The sequence below is a fragment of the Sinocyclocheilus rhinocerous genome, unplaced genomic scaffold (genome assembly GCF_001515625.1).
Source record: "Sinocyclocheilus rhinocerous isolate Xijiao unplaced genomic scaffold, SAMN03320098_v1.1 scaffold2382, whole genome shotgun sequence".
In the NCBI taxonomy this organism is placed as follows: domain Eukaryota; kingdom Metazoa; phylum Chordata; class Actinopteri; order Cypriniformes; family Cyprinidae; genus Sinocyclocheilus; species Sinocyclocheilus rhinocerous.
The window spans coordinates 271664-283376 of record NW_015662928.1 but is presented as its reverse complement, the minus strand read 5'-3'; positions in this window follow the sequence as shown (position 1 = coordinate 283376).

The following is an 11713-nucleotide window of genomic DNA, read 5'->3' as shown; positions in this document are numbered from 1 at the left end:
GGCGCACGCACCTGGCCCGAAGTTAACTTCCGGTCTGTGTTTGTTTAACGGTCTGGCTATGGCACCGACTACAAACACAGTTAAAGTTAAGGCGATGAGTAAACTTAAGTTGGGCTCAGGTGGTTGTGCTGTGGGATGTGTTTCCCATACATTTATTTATTTGTGGCGCTCGGCACAATATCAAAACTGACCGATTTTCCAAAAGGCTTTGTTGAATAAACATGAGCACTTACTGCACGTTTAAAAATCAAAACGAGGCGCGGGGGTTTTTATATCACTGTATTTCTGAAGGAAGACTATCTTTAGAAAATTTTCGATGTCATTTTCATTTCATCTTGCATGTTATATGCCTGATAAAGCAGCGTTTGTGAGCTCAGCGCTGCTTTGTGTACAGCCGTTACTGGGGAAACCCGTTTCTCCCGCTTTAAAGCATCTTCTGCTGGCAGAGAATAAATTAGCATTTTCAGTAAGTCCGTCTGATTTACACAGCAAACATATTTTGCTTTTCCTATATCCACGGGCGCTTCGGATAATCCTCTGTTCGGGTAAAAAAAATGCATTCTGATTATTTGCGGGTGGGTCGCGGGTGGATAAAACAAATCATAAATAATGCAAATAGTAACTAAATTTTTTTTAAATACTTTTTTTTTTTCATGAGGCAGACGATTTAGTTTGTGTGCGTGCGTGTTCGTTCGCTCGCCTGAGCGGGAAGTTGCTGTGACAGAAACGGTGACATTCCAGATAAAGTTTGAAAGGAGTAAAGCCTGTGTTAATGCTATTTAGTAGACTAATATTGCCAAAGAAGATATTTTGTTTTATAAATAAATGTTAATTTAAAAGCAGCCCACGACAACTCACAAAAGACTATTTTTAGCCAAGCAGCGCGGAGAGCCGCTTCGGAAACATTCCGCTGCTGGCTGGTATAAACACAAGCATTAGAGTGGCCGCAATCAGCTCCGGTTCCCGTGGAGCCGTAACACGCCGCAGACGTGTGCAGTGAGGCACAGATCAGCTCTAACGTCACTGAACCTGCTGTTAAAAATGAACCATCCATTCATCATATCATCATGCAAAACATACACGACAAATAGCGAATTTTTCATTGTTTCTCGAAACGTCATAGCATTTCCACACCGGCGATGCCTGTGGCGCCAAATCATTTATGTCCCCACGCATCATGTACGTCGTCACGCGTTGACCATCAAATTGCGATCGGTTCGTGAGATCGGCCAAGTGTAGTGAGTACTGATCGAGTCATAAAAGGTGATTATCGGCCGATACCGATCTCCGGCCGATCGATCGGAGCATCCCTATAGTTAATTAATGTTAACAACTGAAACCTTATTGTAAAGTGTTAAACACACAAGGATGAGCTCATGGGCTCTGTGTTTACTCAACCGAGTTAAACCAGGTCATTGTAGACACACCAAGCCAGGTGAGCAGACAGTCAACTAACAGGAAGTGAGGGTGATCAAGACATAAAAGGTGAGAGACAAAACTTATAAGATTTTCAACATGAAAGTGAGTTTTTTTTTTTTTTTTACTGTATTCTTGCAGTACAGCAACAGTGATTTTCTCTGTGGTGCATAAGCAGGCAGGAGCACAGGTTTTATGAATGGATTTTTGACCATGTGGGTGGCTATTATTGGCATGCCACAAGTGACTGTGTGTGTGTGTGTGCGCTCTTCTGAAAACAGAGGTGTTCTCTGTAAGAGACCTGGCCTATTGCATCATCTCCAGCTCTGTATTGTATGACACAGCGGATAATCTTTTCATTCTATAACCTGCCCCCTTACTTCTGACATGATGCTGAACTACACATTGCAGAGAAGTGTGAGCTATCTCAGCCCAGTTTTTGAATCTTCTGGCTGGTGTCATCTGTCTTAATCCCAGTCTGCCAAGGACCACATTAGGAGCACTCCAGGAAGCCTTGTCACCACTGACATATGTCCTTGAGGTGCAGGCACTGTAAGGCGATGCTGGTCCATTTGAAGAAGTGGACAGAGAAACGGAGAGGGGGGTAGACATGGGTGACACACAGGAAGTGACAGATAGAAGGGTTAAAATAACATTGTGCTCTAAGCTCCTTCCTTGTACCTCTACGAAGAGCCCCAGAGTTGTCGGTCTTGGCTCTCCAATCTCTCCAGGCATTCGCGACACCACTCCACAGGAAGCACGCTTGCAGCTATTTCGGCACACACAGACATACACTTCCTATGAGGTAAAAATAGCCACACTTGCCGTGATGGGAGCTAAACCCCCCAACCTCTGCAAGCCTCCCTTCTGTTCTGACAAACACTCATACACATATTCTTATCAACAGTCAGAGCTGGTGTGAAAGTAACTGATTGACCTTACTGCCTTGTTAAAAAAAGACCATTCACAGTCAGAATGGAAAGCCTGACAAAAAGATTTCCTGGATACACAATTCCAATAATAAGTCAAGAGAGACAAACTGCACAGCATATGCATATGGTCACAAACGCTCACACACACAAAGGCATTTTTAAGCAGAAGTGTGAGCTATCTCAGCCCAGTTTTTGAATCTTCTGGCTGGTGTCATCTGTCTTAATCCCAGTCTGCCAAGGACCACATTAGGAGCACTCCAGGAAGCCTTGTCACCACTGACATATGTCCTTGAGGTGCAGGCACTGTAAGGCGATGCTGGTCCATTTGAAGAAGTGGACAGAGAAACGGAGAGGGGGGTAGACATGGGTGACACACAGGAAGTGACAGATAGAAGGGTTAAAATAACATTGTGCTCTAAGCTCCTTCCTTGTACCTCTACGAAGAGCCCCAGAGTTGTCGGTCTTGGCTCTCCAATCTCTCCAGGCATTCGCGACACCACTCCACAGGAAGCACGCTTGCAGCTATTTCGGCACACACAGACATACACTTCCTATGAGGTAAAAATAGCCACACTTGCCGTGATGGGAGCTAAACCCCCCAACCTCTGCAAGCCTCCCTTCTGTTCTGACAAACACTCATACACATATTCTTATCAACAGTCAGAGCTGGTGTGAAAGTAACTGATTGACCTTACTGCCTTGTTAAAAAAAGACCATTCACAGTCAGAATGGAAAGCCTGACAAAAAGATTTCCTGGATACACAATTCCAATAATAAGTCAAGAGAGACAAACTGCACAGCATATGCATATGGTCACAAACGCTCACACACACAAAGGCATTTTTAAGCAGGTGTATGTCAGAACTGCTCCACCTCCAGATAAAAATCTAAAAGTGACTGTAATGAACTCTTTAAAAACCTGTTCTAATTATAGAGCTGTTTGACTAAGATGGGAGCCATGCAGAGTAGATAAGCATACAGTAATTACATTTAGCCTGAGATAATTTCCTCCCAACACACAGTGCTGAACGCTGAACACACACAGATGTTTTCACTGACTGCTAAACTTTTGCACCATGCCGATGTGCCAGGCACTCAGACAGTCACACACACATATGAGCTGAGCTTATCTCAGCCTAAAACACAACTGTGCAGTCTTTGTGGTGTGTCTTGAGAAATAATAACTCTAATCAGTCAGATATCTGCCTCCTGTTTATGAAAGAAACAGTTGACCACAGTGTTTGTATGATGCACAGTCACCATTATGGATTATTTCCATGACAAGCACACGTTTTCATAATGGAATTTAGTGTAGCACATCCAAATCAGGTAATAGAGACGGATCTCAAAGCAACTACAGGGGGGCTACATGGGGAGGCAAGTCTAGGCTGCAGACCACACGGAGGGTGCTTGATTCTTTATAACACGGACGAACAGAGTCGAATGACAAAGTTCCAGGCACTGGAGCGCACAGAGTAATAAGATACAGAGCTCACCTTTGTTGTCTACTTGACCCTCCACACAGCTAATGATGGATGGGACACAAGGGTAGAGAGCCATGTGGCATGTGTGCAGTGCAGTGATACATTTGCAAGAATACACACACATAGACACACAAAAGTGCCTACTGCAAATGGCCACTGTCTCATTGATGAAATCAACTTCCAAATTTCATTCAAAGCCATAAAATCGCTACAAAAGAAAACATACACATTCCCCTAGACAAAAAGACACACTTCAACTCGTTCTCAGGTACTAACATACTAACACACCTTCATGATGACATGAGCACAACACAGTATGAACTTACCAGCAGTCTGATCCGTAGGAGGACTGTTGGTCACTTTAGTTTTATGGCCTGTCTGTCTGTCTGTCTGTCTGTGTGTGTGTGTGTGTGTGTGTGTGTGTGTGTGTGTTGCCCAGCAAAAGGTTCACACGCAGCATACAGGCAGTCTGAAGTTGCAGTGGCTGACTTCACAGGCTGCTAAGTCCATCACACCATCGTGTACATCTCCATCCATTAGGATCCACTGCAACTGAAAAAAAAAATAATTATATTATTACTATTATTACATTTATATAAAAAACAAATACAACGCAATAAAAATAATACAATATACAATAAATACAATACAATATAAAACATTGTCTAATTCAATAGATGAGTCATGTAACTATGTCATTCTTTATGCTAAATAAATAAATATTCCATTTTGCATCAATTTTCACTTTGATATAGTTGATATAGTTTATGGAGGTTGCACCTAAATAGGGTTGGGTATTGTTTGGTTTTTTTTTGATACCGGTGCCAAATCGATACTTTTAAAACGGTTCCGGTACTTAAACGGAAAATAATAATATTTTCGAAAATAATAAAAATAAAACATTTCTAAAAAAAAAAAAAATGATGGATTGGCCATTAGAATAGAAATAGAAGAGAGTGCAAATTTTAGAGGGTCAAGTTTTTTAATAAAAAAAAAACCAAGCAGATAAAATTAGAAGTAGCATTAGAATAGAGAGTGCTAGAGTTAAAGGGTCAAATTAAGATGTAAGAGATGTGTTTTCAGCCGTTTCTTGAAAATATTAAGGACTCCGCTGCTTGGATTGAGCTGGGCAGGTCATTCCACCAGGAGGGAACAGTTAATGTAGAAGACCATGAAAGTTTTATCATAGGTAGAATGCAAAATGTTTCAATACAAGCATTTCAGTCAAATGTAATTTATGCAATATTTCAAACCTTTAACCCACTTGGGAAAATCAACCCATGGCAACAGTTTAAAAGTAGCCCAATTCTGTGGAAAAATCGCGGACTTGGCAACCCTGCATCCAGCAAGAGCTACCGGAGTCAGCGCTGACTGATCACAGGTCGAGAATAAGGAGAGATGCCTGACAAGTAATAATTTTTCACGTGCGGTGCCGGTGATGATGCTTCTTACGTCCGTTTCGGAGAACCAGAGGACAAATATTTCAATCGATCGCTCAGGCATGGCACCAAAATGAGGCACCGAAATCTGCGTTCGGATTCGGTTCTAGTACATACCGGTTACATCTTGGTACCGGGTTTCGGTACCCAACCCTACACCTAAACCAGCATTTATAACTTTTACCTACATACTGAAAAGGCAAGCTTTAACACTGGATTCAAGTACTGCAGACAGTTCAGTGGAACTGGAACAAAACTGCAGTTCTTTCTCCAGAAATCACCAGTCACCACCCTGAATGCCACTGACATTGCTGTATGCACTTCATGTATTTATAATGTATTTATAATGTACTCTTATGAAAAAAGCCTGAATTGATCGTATCACTCCTGCAGACTACTGACTGTACTCTGACGCCACACTGTATGAATACACTTACACACACTTACACAGCTCAGGCCTGCTGGGAATGAGCACAGCACTGAAAGACTCATAACATTCAAAGTTCATTTAAATGTGCTGTAATTATCCCACTGAGATGCCATACAACTGGCTGTTATTAAGCCTTTCAGTAAAAAAACACAACTTGATCCTAGAGAATTAGTTCATTACAGACCGATTTCAAATCTCTCTTTTCCGTCAAAGATACTAGAAAAGGCAGTATCCTCACAACTATGTTCCTTCTTAGAGAAAAATGGTATCTGTGAGGATTTCCCATAAGGTTTAAGACTGTATCATAGAGACTGCTCTCATCAGAGTTACAAATGACCTGCTCTCGACCACAACAATCTTTTGAATAGACTAGAAAATTATGTTGGCATTAGTGGAATTGCTGACATGGTTCAAATCATACTTATCTGACCGTCATCAGTTCGTAGAAGTATTTATGGAAGAAGCGATTAGTCAACAGAAGAGACGGACGGTAGCGCGTGAGTGTTTTGCGTAATACTTGTTTATAGATCTGTTGTTTAAATTATTACTTGCTGCTAGGAAGGAATATTTAGTTTTCTACCTATTTCTACTTTGTATTTTCGTTGGAGTTTGTATTTTTGATTGCACTTACTGGTAATTATAATAATTGCCCTCGGCTAAGAAGGAGCCTGTGTTATTTGCATTGCTCCCTTCTTGCACTTAAGTGCGAACTGTAGTTTCGTTTTGAGCAATTGCTCTGCTATAGGCTATTGGCTGTGCTAATTAGAAGGCGGCCACAGCAACTGTAGACTATTTAAACTGCTTGGTCACTGTCATAACTTGGGAGAAGCAATTAGTCAACAGAAGAGACGGACGGCAGTGCATGAGTGTTTTGAGGCTATTGGCTGTGCTAATTAGAAGAACACCCTGGTTATCCGATGTTCTTCGTGAGCATCGGACCAAACTCAGGGCAGCAGAGAGAAAATGGCGCAAATCAAAAGATCCATCCGTCAGACCTGAGTATGTATCAGTCTTTGCTTTCATCTTTCTCTGCTGAAGTCCATACTGCCAAATCTTCATACTTCCACAACAAGATCAACAGCGCTCCAGACACACGTAATCTCTTCAAAACATTCAATTCTCTCCTCTGTCCCCCTCCACCACCTCCCGCTCTATCTTTCATTTCAACCAGATGATCCAACGGTAGCTGCACGGATCTCAGGCTGCCTGGCGGACATCTCGGCATGTATGAAAGAATATCACCTACAGCTCAACCTGGCAAAGACTGAGCTTCTTATCTTCCCTGCCACTCCAACTCTACAGCATGATTTCACTATCCAGCTAGGTTCTTCTACAATTACCCCATCGACTTCGGTCAGAAATCTTGGTGTAACCTTTGATGACCAGCTGACCTTCAAAGACCACATTGCAAAGACTGCTCGATCTTGCAGGTTTGTTTGCTTGCACAACATCAGAAAGATCAGGCCCTTTCTAACGGAGCATGCTGCACAACTTCTTGTCCAGGCCCTTGTCATTTCTAGGCTGGACTACTGCAATGCTCTTCTGGCTGGACTTCCATCAAGCACAATCAAACCTCTACAAATGATTCAGAATGCAGCGACACGACTGGTCTTCAACAAGCCCAAAAGAGTCCATGTTACACCTCTCTTTATCTCCTTGCACTGGCTACCGGTTGCGCCTCGCATCAAGTTCAAGACATTGATGCTTGCTTCCACTCACTACTACGAATCTACATCCCCTCCAGAAGTCTGAGATCCGCTAGTGAGCGACGCCTCGTGTTACCATCACAGAGAGGCTCAAAATCACTTTCCAGAACATTCTCGTTCACCATTCCTGGCTGGTGGAATGATCTTCGCACCCCTATCCGGAATGCTGAATCCCTGACAATTTTCAAGCGACAACTGAAAACTCATCTCTTTCGACGCTACTTGACTTCATCCTAAATTTAAAAAAATAAAACTTTTTCTCTTTATTTATTCCTTCCCTTTCTAGCTTGTACTTATTTGAACAATGCCTAAAACTTGGTATTACAAGCACTTCCTGTGTCTGTTTGCCTCTTTAAGAAGAATCGCTTTATGTATTCCCCAATTGTAAGTTGCTTTTTAAAAGAGTCTGCAAAATGACTAAATGTAAATGTTATAAAGCCCTGAATGGCTTAGCTCCTCAGTACTTGAGCAAGCTCTTATCACATTATAGTCCTTCACATCCGCTGCGATCTCAAAACTCTGGCCATTTGATAATACCGAGAATATCAAAATCATTGAACGGCGGTAGATCCTTTTCTTATTTAGCGCCCAAACTCTGGAACAATCTAACTAACTGTTTAAACAGTTAAATCTACCTAATTGTTCAGGAGGCAGACACACTCTGTCAATTCAAATCTAAATTAAAGACCCGTCTCTTTAACCTGTCTTACACATAACACATTCTCACATTTCTATAATTCAAATCTGTTAAAGGGACCGTTCATATGTCGCATCTAAAAACGTGTGTAAAATGCTGGCTGTGCCACTTTCTCCTTCTTTCCAAAGCGGTCAGGAACTTGCGCTCCCGTGGCGGCTGCCACTGCTAAGTAGGGTTGGGCGATGTCTACAAAATTGGCATCGGACGATGTCTACAGCAAAACATCGCGATGGACGATGACATCGTGGAGCCGGCGGGTGAAGGGGGAGTTAGGTGGTGTGTCCGAAGCGTGAATCCGTATTCAGAAAGGCACGGAAAACAAATAACGTTTGCTAACGGTTGCCTGTTACATTACAGTACTTAAAATTTCACTTACCACATAAACAGATAGGAGAGATGACTGAGGACAATGGCAAACGATTTGCAGATCCTCAGTACCACTGACAAACATCTAATCTTGTAAAATGTGTGTCAAGTACTGCCGCTCCATAGTATAAACAGAGTACGTGCGATCGTGAATCTCGAAAGTGAAAGTGAAATTAAAAAGTGATCGTGCATTCAAAAGCAGTTTCAATGCCAGGCATAATAGCGGCTCCCTGATGCCAGCAATTTATATACAGTATAATTACCCAATGATAAAACTGCGAGAGAAAGTATTGAAATACATATTTTCCTCCCATCTCATATTTATTCCCTTTAGGGGTTCCATAGTACACGTCATTTTCTTTCCGAACACGGTATTGGGATGCAGCGGATTGCGGGGGGAATCATAATGCCGGCTCAACATCGTGATATCCATCAGCCATCAGCGATGGACGATGGCATCATCTATCGGCCCAACCCTACTGCTAAGCAACCATGACTTGTGCTCTCCATGATGACGCGGAAGTTTCAGCAAAGGAAAAATGGATTTCCAGCACTGAAAATTGCTACTAAATTTATTTAAAAATGAGTATCCCTGTACAGCTATGATTAGCTGATCCTCCATCTTGGCTGAGCTTTCAATGTTGTTACGGAAATGGTGAAGCTGATTGTTTGGTTCTTGTCACATGACCTACGGTGCACTTGCGGCATTCTGAAAAGTTGAGATGTTAGGCTTGTTCGACTTCATGTGGCACCGCAAAGATCGGTTGCCACCTGACAAAAGTAATGCATTCTGGTTAGAAAATGTGTCCGACTTTGATCGGCACTGCAGCCGCCTTACGATCACGTGCCATCAAATTACCACGAGAGCAAAATGAGGCCAGCCGCCTAGGTCAGGCACTGCAGTTGCTAAAAATCGTCTGCGAAAGCCTTGATGACGACACACTTTAATCTCATTGGTCAGATTCTGCAATGACAAGGACGACGTGTTACGTGTTTTTTCTTAGACAAGTTCCTGTATTTAACCAATATTGAAACTTAATAATATTTAAATAACACCTGTGCTGTCCATAAAGATTTTCATGCAAAAACATGGGAATTTCAATCGCATCCACTTCTTCGGCTACAATTAAGACAAAAATCGCGTGGTCTGCCATGAATGACGTTGGTTCAGCACACTACGGAAAGCACAAAGTGTCCGACCTGATGGCCATCTCTTTACTCCTCCCCCGCCTGCAACTGGCAGGCTAGTGTAATTCATCTCGAACAAGCCTGTTTTCATCTCGCTGCGGTGTAGACGCACCTGGAAAAAATGAGCTCATGAGTGCCGTGACCGCGTCACTTCTATTATGTTTTACGTTTTCCGCACGTCTACATTTGAAATAATGAACTTGAGCATGCAAAAGATGCAACATGTGAACTGCCCCTTAGGCTACATTAAGTAGGTCAATCGGAAACAGGAACACTTCCCATAACACCCAATGTACTTGTTACATCGTAAGAAGAATGGCATCTACACTAATATTAGTCTGTTTCATTTCACTAGTCACCTAGATGGCCAATGGCACAAGACCAGACAAGTCCTCTGCACAATCTGACTTGTGTTGCAGCCTGGAATTAAACCATGCCATATATGCCATACTGGTTTCGTCTGGCCAGAGGAGAACTGCCTCCCTCGACTGAGCTTGGTTTTTCCCAAGGTTTTTTTCTCCATTTCTTTCACCGATGGAGTTTTGGTTCCTTGCCACTGTCACCTTTGACTTGCTTAGTTGGGGACACTTAACTCCCTGGGGTTGATGGTCGTGCCTGCGCGACCAGCATACTTTTTTTTAAGATCAGTGTGAAAGACACTAAAATATACTCTGTCGATTTTTGTCACACAAATAAGTGTTATACATCATTCGAAACTGTTAAGTGTCTACTTTTATTTGTGTACACTCACAATAACAACAACATTTTGTGCTTTTGCAAAATAAAGAAAATAAACACGGTGCGTGTTCTGTCTTCTCTGTCTTCGCGAACTGCTTTTAGAAACGCGTCACTAAAATGAACTGAAACTCAGCGAATACATGACACACAGACATGAGAAATATATGTATAGAAAGCTTGAAGTGTCTACTTTTAAATGTTGAAAACAAATATTATGTGATAAAGTAATCCGTATGAAACCAATTATTATTATTATTATTATTATTATTTCTGCCGTTTAGCGCCATCTGCTGTCAGAGAGTGAAAGTGCGCTTTCATCCAGAGCGTCTCTCACATGTTCCGCCATGTGCTTCATGTCCGCGCTTGTTTACATCAGAGTGCGCACTCGTCTTTCACGCAGCATACAGCGGTGTTGTGCATTTTGACCAGTTGATGGGAAAAGTATTCTTAAAATGCATTCAAAATTCTGAATAATTTGTAATATATAATTATTCACGGTATTTAGAAGTGCCCACGATAACAATATCGTGCATATTCATTACCGTGATATATCGCATTACCGAATACCGGCACAAGTCTAACGCCCACAAGCTCCGTTCACAAAGCGTGAGGATTCATCTAGTTCATCTCGGCTACTGTTCGTTTCTGGAAAAAGACGCACTGAGAGGAATAACCCAGGATTTACCTCAGAAAAGGAACAAGATGTGACGCGCAACCTGTCCCAGCCGAGGAGATCATAATGAGTAAGTAATGTTTATATTTTGCATTACTTTTACGTGTTATTGTGGCATAAACTTGAACACATTTAGCCTACTAGTTGGGTTTTTCCCAAATTATAATTCCTGATTACATTTTTTGAAATCGAGTGAAACATTTTGAATATGACAGGCACTTTATTGTATCCAAATTTCTTACGACGTGATGATGTTTTCATGCTCTATATAATATAAAACAATACGATATAAAAGTAATATGAGTGCATGATGAATGCTACGAGTCTAAGAATGTTTAGACCATGTTTATTATTAATACTCTGTTCTCAAATATATTTTATATTTCTATAGATATTTAACGTGCTAAACAATAATAATTAGTTTCTCTGATATAAAATGTCCTTTTTACGGTAATACAAAGCATGCGTGGGTCTATGACTACAAAATCATACTATATATATATATATATATATATATATATATATAATACAGATGCTCCTGATATTAACATGCTCACAGATGTTTTTTTGTTTTTTAGTGATCAGATACCTGCACCACAGATGAATCCTGCTGACTTTCACTTGAGTCTCTTCAAACTGTTTTC